The sequence below is a fragment of the Gadus chalcogrammus genome, chromosome 18 (assembly GCF_026213295.1).
Source record: "Gadus chalcogrammus isolate NIFS_2021 chromosome 18, NIFS_Gcha_1.0, whole genome shotgun sequence".
NCBI lineage: Eukaryota > Metazoa > Chordata > Actinopteri > Gadiformes > Gadidae > Gadus > Gadus chalcogrammus.
This window is the reverse complement of record NC_079429.1, coordinates 11,162,153-11,172,042: the sequence shown is the minus strand read 5'-3', so window position 1 is coordinate 11,172,042 and position 9,890 is coordinate 11,162,153. Positions and strand designations below refer to the sequence as shown.

The window sequence follows — 9,890 nt, the reverse complement described above, 5'->3', positions numbered from 1 at the left end:
TGTGTGTGTGTGTGTGTGTGTGTGTGTGTGTGTGTTCGTGAAAAGCCAAGAACCACAGAACAGAATGATAAACAGAAAGACAAAAAGACACCAAAACAAACTAAAACAACGCTACCATGAAATACGGACGGGAAACGTTGGAGGGGATGACGTTGATGAGATCAAGCGGCGAGGTGTTGACCAATCTGGGAATCATCACCGCATGTTCCCAGACTTGTGAGAAAAGTGAGAGTTGGCCAGGAATGAGGGGCTCAGAACCAGAAAAAAAGAGAGAGAATGTAAAAGAGGCAGAGAAGGAAAGATTGTGGGGCTAAATCTGTAATCATGTTTCCCTAGGGAGGGGGGGGGGGCTGACCCAGGGCCCCCCTAGACCGGCATCCAAACATTTTGGCCGCTCTTCCAGAACAAATAACTGGCCTGTGTCCCAACAGGGGTTGGTCATCCTGGGAAAAGACGTGAGAGGGGAGCGGGAGGTGATGGATGGAGGAATGGCCTGGGTGGAGAGTAGAGGCTGGTGTTGGGGGGGGGGGAGGGGGGTAGGTGGTGGTGGGACTGTGGTGGTGGGGATGATTATGATGGTGGTGGTGGAAAAGACAGTGGGAAGGGGCAGTACCAGGCAGACAGAGACACAGACAGACAGACAGACAGACAGACAGACAGACAGACAGACAGACAGACAGACAGACAGACAGACAGACAGACAGACAGACAGACAGACAGACAGACAGACAGACAGACGGACAGATGGACAAAATAAATAGATAGATAGATGGTTAGATTGATAGACAGATTAGTAAATGCTGCTACAGATTGAGTGATCAGGTGGCATGGCAGACAGCTCGATGTTGACCTCTCAATGTCAGCCCTGATGGCTGGCAGAGGTCCACAGCAGAGGTGGAACCAGACGAGGGCAGTGGAAACAGTACACACAAATGAAGCGCTCCGAAACAGGTCCACGTTTTGCATACAGACACACACACACACACACACACAGGCACACACACACACAGGCACACACACACCCACACCCACACCGGTAATATTGTGATACACAGATTACGGGTGTTTGTAAAACAGTGGTCGGTTGTTCTAAAGCAGCAGGGTCATCAAGGACAGCCCAGCTCTTTAGTCATCAAAGCACATTCCACAGGGTCGCCATTGTATGCTGTGTTTATAGAAACCAGAACACTTTGTTTCAAATTAACTTTATTAACTCTGAATTAACCTGCATGAGACGATCACATACAGACAGGAATGTGTGTGTGCTTGTGTGTGCGTAAGAGAGAGAGAGAGAGAGAGAGAGAGAGAGAGAGAGAGAGAGAGAGAGAGAGAGAGAGAGAGAGAGAGAGAGAGAGAGAGAGAGAGAGAGAGAGAGAGAGAGAGAGACTTTCTCCTCAGTGGGTTTGTGCTACCTATAGGCTGGCCGTCGTCCATACTGCAGCCCTCCTGTCTGCCCATTACAAGCCTTTGAGGATGCTTCTGTTACCGTTGATAAGAGGCAGTTTCCTGGTCAAATGCCGGCATGGAAACGAGGGTGAGGGGTCTCTCAGGAATCTCTCAGGAATGGAGTCGTATCTGAATGAATTCAAGAATTGAAGAAAACAAATTAAAATCATGACATCAAAATTGTCAACAGTCCAGCTCCCATGCTGTGTACTTTCGTCCAACCTGTTGCACTATCCACCTCCAGACACGCGCACACACACACACACACACACACACACACACACTGTGGCAACCCGCCACGCTGAGCGCACCAACTCCTCCCAAACAGGACAGCATTTCGTTGGATAAAGCCACAAAAAGGCATATTTAATTACAGAACATAAAAGTCTCTCCAAAACACAAATAACGTAAACGTTGAGGAATCCACGGTCCCCTCCTTCGTGGGTGGAATCCCGTCACCCACGAGGACCGGTCTCTCCTTTTAGGAGCTCCAAGGCTGGGAGAGCCCCGAATGAGTGGAGAAGCAGGCTATTTAAGCCCTGCTTCTCCACTTGTTCCTCAGGTGCTCCCAATCTCCTTAATTGGCCTGGGCAGGGTTGCCACACTCCTCCACCCTTTGCTGAAGCCTCGGGTGGCCTTTCGGAGGTGGCAGCGGTCCGGCGCGCCGCATGGCTGCTTCTGCTGCCGGCGTGGCTCGTCTCGCGGCCTAGTCTCCCGCAGTCTCGTCTCCCGCGACCTCGTCTCCCGCGGCCTCGTCTCCCGCGGCCTCGTCTCCCGCAGCCTCGTCTCGGGCTGCGTCGTCTCTGGCGGCGTCGTCTCTGGCGGCGTGTCGTCTCTGGCGGCATCGTCTCTGGCGGCGTCGTCTCTGTTGCGTCGACTCCGGCTGCGTCGGCCCCGGCTGCGTCGGCTCCGGTTTGGGGGTGGCTTGAGGTGGGCGCTCCCACCCAAAATGGCCCGTAGCTCGGTCGAGTTGCCTGCATTCCCCACCATATGTGGCAACCCGCCACGCTGAGCGCACCAACTCCTCCCAAACAGGACAGCATTTCGTTGGATAAAGCCACAAAAAGGCATATTTAATTACAGAACATAAAAGTCTCTCCAAAACACAAATAACGTAAACGTTGAGGAATCCACGGTCCCCTCCTTCGTGGGTGGAATCCCGTCACCCACGAGGACCGGTCTCTCCTTTTAGGAGCTCCAAGGCTGGGAGAGCCCCGAATGAGTGGAGAAGCAGGCTATTTAAGCCCTGCTTCTCCACTTGTTCCTCAGGTGCTCCCAATCTCCTTAATTGGCCTGGGCAGGGTTGCCACAACACACACACACACACACACACACACACACACACACACACACACACACACACACACACACACACACACAAACTTGTTGGGGGTTGATTCATATCACGCAACGTCACGCATCGTTTGATTGACAAACTGAACCGCCCCTTCGGACTTCATCCCTGACACGCTTGTTCAGATGTCCATGCCACTGAGCACAGAAGCTTTCAGGGCAAATAACGGAACTGAGGCACCCCAAGGGGTCGATGCTATTCAGTCATGTATTTTCTTAAAGTTACATCTTCCTCGTGGTGACTGGTTGCGTCAACTTTTGATTTAAATGTCAGGGAAGTTATGTAGCAGGACTATGTTTATCCACACCTGTTAATATACGGAAGAAAATAAATATTCCAAATTGTAGACTCGAGTTGTTAAAACAAGTCACTGAAGTGATTTATTTTTTGGAGCAAGAATAATGTGTGGGTTAACGTATAGCCACAATGTCCACTTGCCTGGTTCTTTACTTGTTGATCTGTCTGCTGATTTTGTCGGTATTCGGAAGGACCCGCCCCTTTCCTCATCCTCCACGGAAAGTCTCGAGTCCTGCCCAAGTCCACGCGCACTAGCGGGACAGCCGGGCCGCGCGGACACCGGTCGCCTCGCAACGGACTTTCTTCTGCTCGAGCGCTAAAACCATTCCGCTCCTGTTAAACCACGCACAGGTCCACTTGGGGATACATTTTTTGTTCAACTTCCCTCAGCGCCTTGTCTGCGTGTACAGCCTGATGTAAGTTCATTTAAACTTTTTGCATTTGTGATTCAGTTCAACTTTTTCTTTTTGCCTTAGGTTACTTTTTGGGCTTTGTCTTCATCGAGCATGGGGGGGGGGGGGGGTACTGCGTTAAGATACAAGGAAAGGAGTCAAAAATAAATATCCAATGGACAGTTGGACCGATTCAGTATTGCTAAATGTGCGTCGGTGCCTGTAGTTGTTGCTACGACCAGCTAATGACACCTTACTTAAATAAACCATTACAGGATGGGGGCTGACGCTCGTGTGGTCACTTCATATTACAGCTGTGTGTCTGCGGGTCGCTCTGAGTGCAGGTCTTCTGCTGAGATGTCATGGTAAAACGATCTGCTCAGCAAGCGCAGCGGGTTGTTGTTGTTGCGATAGGACTCGATCTCTGTACTTAATAATTATAGCACTATGTAAAATGACATCAGTCTGACTTCGCAAAGTTATTTATCACTGGGTTGTATTAAGTGGCGCGTGAGAAGCCATCTAGATTGTGTCATGTATTTAAATGTGCTAATACATCGTCAAGGAGTTCTTGTTTGAACCCCTTTTGAGATGTGTGAACTTTCTTTTTTGCCCCCCGCGGGGATCTCTTGTGGGAAGTTGCGCCGGGTGGCCCGCCAACGACAAGACGATGAGAGGCGCCTACATGGCAAATACTACACAGAAGGCTTGAGGAACACAGACACCTTGACACACACCTTGACACGCACGCACACACTAACCCAGACACTATCTCTCTCTCTCTCTCTCTCTCTCTCTCTCTCTCTCTCTCTCTCTCTCTCTCTCTCTCTCTCTCTCTCTCTCTCTATATATATATATATATATATATATATATATATATATATATATAGAACACACACACACACACACACACACACACACACACACACACACACACACACACACGGCAATGACTGAGGAGTGAATAATGACCAAATGCAAATTGACTTTGTGACAATAGGCCAGGACCTCATCTACTCTGACACACCAGTAGACCAACACTAGACACCGACCTCGCAGCCAGCCATGCAGCACTAGTGGATTTAATCTTTGACTTTCGCTGCACACGTCATCACATCGCTGCGTGTCTTCTGAAGGTTGGGTGTGATTGTACATTGGCAGACGGATCGAAAAATATATACAGACAGAGAGCGGGAGAGAGAGAAAGATAGAGCGATCAATAGATACATTTACACGCACGCACGTTCGCACGCACACACAATTAGCGTATTATTATGTCAATACAATTTGGCCAATTTAAGTTTGCCTCTTCAGGGTTCCTTCACCGACCCCCCCCCCCCCCCCCTCCGTCAGTGAGTGTTAGGGCCCTACCTTCCCCATGGGGGCCGCTGACCTCTGGGGCCATGTGGTGTGGAGGCCGTTTGGCCTAGGGGCGGTGGAAGAGGTGTGAGGGCTCTGGCCTGTAAGCAATGTTTGTCTTAACGCCATGATTTCACCGGTTTCGGTTTGTGTGTGTGTGTGTGTGTGTGTGTGTGTGTGTGTGTGTGTGTGTGTGTGTGTGTGTGTGTGTGTGTGTGTGTGTGTGTGTGGGTGTGTGGTGTGAGAACATCTGTTTGTTTGTGTGTGGCATGCAAAGGGTGTTCATCTGCGTGTTTGCATGTGTGTGTGTGTGTGTGTGTGTGTGTGTGTGTGTGTGTATAAAGGTGTGATACCACACAAGCTGGACGGTGGGCAGGGCTCCATCATGCGCTGTCATTACCAGATGGTCTGACGGCTCTCTTCTCCCCTGACACCCTGTCACCCCGACACCCTACCTCCCAGCAGCACCCCGAGACCACTGCAGGGGGCATCACCCAAATGGTGGAGGAAAATGAGTGTATGTGTGCTTGTGCATGTGTGTGTGTGTGTGTGTGTGTGTGTGTGTGTGTGTGTGTGTGTGTGTGTGTGTGTGTGTGTGTGTGTGTGTGTGTGTGTGTGTGTGTGTGTGTGTGTGTGTGTTTGTGACTGCGAATGCATGTGAGTTGTGTACATTTAGGTGTGTCTATGTGTGTGTGTAAGTGTGTAAGTGTGTATGTGTGTGTGTGTGTGTGTGTGTGTTTGTGTGTGTGTGCATGGGTGTGCTTGTATGGTTCAGTGTGTAAGTGTGTGTGTGTGTGTGTGTGTGTACTTTTATGTGTAAATGTCTAAGTGTGTGTGTCTTTGTGTTTGTGCATTTGCTTGTGTATTGGTAAATGTCTAAGTGTGTGTGTGTGTGTGTATGTTTGTGTGTGTGTGTGTGTGTGTGTGTGACTGTGAATGCATGTGAGTGTGTGTGTGTGTGTGTGTGTGTGTGTGTGTGTGTGTGTGTGTGTGTGTGTGTATATATCTGTCTGTGGTGGTGCTTGTATGTGTCAATGTGTAAGTGTGTGTGTACTTGTGTCAATGTCTTAATGTGTGTGTATGTGTACGTTTTAGTGTGCTTTGTGTGTGCAGCGGTACATGTCTCAAAGCACACACATATTTCCCGGGTTTACGAGGAACGGTTGCTGTGTTTTCCTTGGCGTCGCACCAGGCAGCCCGGGTGAAGCGTAAGGGAACAGGGTTTGAAAGTCAAAGGGGGAGAGTGTAGAAATGTGGGCCTTATCGTGTGTGTTTGTTCACCTGGTGAGTCTGGTTAGAGAGTGAAGGACACTCCGGGGAAGCAAACGCAACAGTGAGCTGGGGCACAAACAAAATGGCAGGTTGATGAGCGGGAAAGTGCACAGAGTCACGTCTAGGATGTTGGCTGAACACTATACATTGAGGTCTGTATTTTGTGTGTGTGTGTGTGTGTGTGTGTGTGTGTGTGTGTGTGTGTGTGTGTGTGTGTGTGTGTGTGTGTGTGTTGGGGGTAAAATGGTTGTGTGTGTTTTATCGGTTTATTGTTCACTGTCTGTTGGGGTGGCACACACGCATTCTCTAGTCTAGAGTAATGTCTAGTAATAAAGGTTTGTGTGTGTTTGTGTGTGCGTCTCTCTACATGTTCTTGCGTTACACATTCTGTTTGGGATACACACACGCTGTCGCACACACACAGACACAGGAGATGGCCAGAGACAAACATGAAAGACACACACACACATTGCTCCCATTAGACTGGTTTGTTAAGTTTATTTCCAGCCAAGCGTCACCTCAGGAAATGACTCTACATCTTGTGTACGTATGTAACTACGTAGGGACGGGCAAATAAAGTGAAAGAACTGAACGACGTTGGAATGCTGAGGTGGTTTAAATAGCGGTGGTGGTGGATTTAAACCTCTGGAGTCCTCAGCGAGCCGAGAGTCCGGGGGAGTCAGTAAACAGAGGACTCAGCGCACTGCACTAGAGCAAGCTGGGTATGATATGTGACCTCATGGTGCGGTGTCCATCCAACGGTACGAGCAAACAAACCAATGGAAGCTGTGATCTGAACTGCCTCGAGTTGAAAGAAACTTCATTAAATGCAACACAGGGAGGTGTTGATTCATTTTAAGGATGAGTGTTATTTCTCTCTCCTTCCCAATCCATTTTTCTCTGTGCGTCCGTCTTCTGAGGTCATCCATCCTTCCATCCACTATCTTCCTGCCCTTTGCCCTCCACCCTCTGTGTGTTTAATTTCTTCCTCCCCTCCCCTCCCCCCCTGCCCGCTGTCTCCCCTTTGCTCGATGCCTCACGGGTCATTGTACATGTTTGCCCTTTCAATATCTCTTTCAGATGTTTACCAATTAGTTTAATCATACCGGACAGAATTGATACCTAAATTTGGTATTTTTTCACTCATCTTCTGGCCGATAATCTTAATCTTTATCCTAAATATTTAATCTTTCGATATTATCGGAAGTTGACCAATTTCATTCCCGGTTATCTCAACCAAATGTCCTATCCTAATGTGGTACCCTTTGACCTCCTCTTCTCACAGGCTGGAGGGCCTCAGTGGAGCCTGCAGAGGATAAGACAGAAGAAGACGAGGAGCAGCCGTCCAAGAGAAGTGGTCCTGCTGGTAGTGGGAACAACCCACCGCCAGCGGACAGACAGAGACCACAGAACCCTGCTGCTCTGACCGGGCCAACCCATGGAGGATGAGCACATAGGAGGATAATCGAGTGAACCTCCCCCTCCCCGACACCACCACCATCATCATCCCACCAAGCCGCCCAGTCACCCTGACACAGACAAGCCCCCCTGTTGGGGCATTTCTCCCCCTTCAGGCTCCGAGACACAGGCAGACTGCCGGGGCTTGGATTACCCTATTAAAGCATTTTACTCTCTTTAAAGATCCACACACGCACAGGGATTGTGTGTGTGTGGGTGTGTGTGTGTGTGTCTGCTCATCCATTGGATTTGGTTCCTGGAGGGCAGGCTGCCAGGTTCTCTTTCTGCTCCTCATAAACCTCCCCACAACCAGGAGATCCTCCAAGGAGACAGAGGAGGAGGAGGAGGAGGAAGGAGAACCACGAGGGATTCAGCTACAGCCCTGGGTTTGGATAAGGGTGTGTGCAGGGTTAAGACGGCGGGGGGGGGAAGAAAGGAGAGAAGAGGGAGCGGCTGCCTTGCTCAGCGGCAGAGCAGAACACCAGAGCTCCAGACCCGACCCAACGGCCCCCCTCCCGGGTCAGGGGTCGCCCGGCTGGATTAGAGGACAGACACGGATCTCCGGCAACTTCTGTAAGCACACTGACACCGGGCTTAGACCCGGAGTAATGCATGACCGCTAACACGCAGGCCGTGCTAATGTATCTGTCTGCTCCTCTGTCACGTGCTAGCTTACTTATGTATGTCTATGTGTTTCACACGTGACTTGTTAATGGGTTAATGGGTTGAGGCAAGTGGTAAGTGTTTTGGTTGACCCCCAGGAGAAAGGTTCTGGGTTGAAAACCTAATACCCACAATGTCTACCTTTCAGGGCAACCTGCTCCTGAACGAACATGTAACAAAAATTCACCGTGAGTTGCTCTTGCGGGAAAGCGTCTGCCAAAAGGACTAAAGAGTAAATAGTTCAGCAGATTGGTGGAAAAGTGAGGTCAACGTTCCCATCGCCGCGGGGAGAACGCCGTCTCGAATGGAGAACCACACTTAACAGCATAACCAGGTTCCCTGCTGCAGCTCGCTCTCTCTGTCTCTCCGGCGCTCTGTAAAGCACCTCTTCCACCACAGTTTACAGAGAGAGAGAGAGAGCTCTCTCACTCTGTAAACTCAAGTGGAGATGGTGGTTTTCTCCTGAAGAGCTTCGTACCTCTCACTCCGCTCCCAGCTGCACCTCTTAAAAAACCAAGCCCTACCCGGGGTGGCCAAGGTGGGGGAGAGAAGGGAGGGGGGGTGGGGGTGGAGGAGGGGAGTGAGTGGAGGTCTGGAGGACTGTGGTGAGCTGCAAATTAGAAGGCCTTAGATCCGACGCAAGGGCCCCGTCTCACGGAAACCCAAAGCAGGTCATTAATGAAGGGCCGCGGGACCGTGCCGTGATGCGTGGGAGGGCCCCTGGGAGCCAGAGAACCAGAGAGCTCTTTAGGGGAACCAGAGGTCCCTTGTCAAATCTGCTTTTCGCTATCAAAATATTTGGTAATGGGCTATCCATTACGGCACCACAGTCGGGTGCAAGACAAAGGGTTGGCTATTTGTCAAGCCATTTGTCATGGGTCGGCTCACACGCTTATCACAGACACTAGCGGGGAAAAATGGGTTCCTTATCGTAGTGTATCAGTATCCCTTAAGCTAAAAATATATGTCCCTCATCAAGCATACTCTGCTTGTTTGCAAACCAGTCTGGAGTGTTGAATGAACTTCCCTCCTCTCTCCCCCTACACCACCACCCCCCCCTCTCATGATACTGCTGGATGGAAATCTGTTAGAAACTGTGTAGTGAGCGTAAGCGTAGCCAGACCATATAGTAGCCAGACCATAAATTAGTGCTCATGTTGTAGCCAGATCCAACAGGGGAAAAAAAGCCCCAGCGACCTCCTTGAAAGCTCCCCGTTCTAATTGGACAAGAAGCAGACGCCTGAAGCCAGTGTGTCTGTATAAACCCACCCAGCGCCATGGCTACAGCGCCATGGTTCCAGAACATCCATTTTAGGGGAACGTGGAATTCCAAACTGCCAGATAGATCCATTTTGTGTCCACGCTAGGGCCAGGCTACTCATTAAGTCAGTAACCAGATAGTCGCCAGATATTCGGAGCAGGGACGTCTGTTTCTCGCACCACAAGAAGCGACCTAAAAAAAAGCAAACCTAATTTGTTTTCCAATCAAAAACGTCGGCGCGATCTGAGCTGTAATTCAAAGCCCCCGTTTTTAGATGACTAAACTCTTTTTGAAATATTTCGTTCCCTCTGTTTTCTTTTCTAGATGGTTCCAGGGGCGTCACCACAGAACCATTTGCAGCTGTACCCGGACCTATTTCTGAGCTCAA

At 50.0% G+C, this 9,890-nt stretch overlaps 1 long non-coding RNA gene across 1 annotated transcript; it reads left to right on the top strand.

Moving 5' to 3' along the window:
• Positions 1–2,936: 2,936 nt before the first annotated feature.
• On the top strand, positions 2,937–9,890 carry LOC130371421 (uncharacterized). Its single transcript, XR_008893189.1, has 3 exons — positions 2,937–3,513; positions 7,406–8,151; positions 9,827–9,890. It is a non-coding gene; the product is annotated as an uncharacterized LOC130371421 (long non-coding RNA).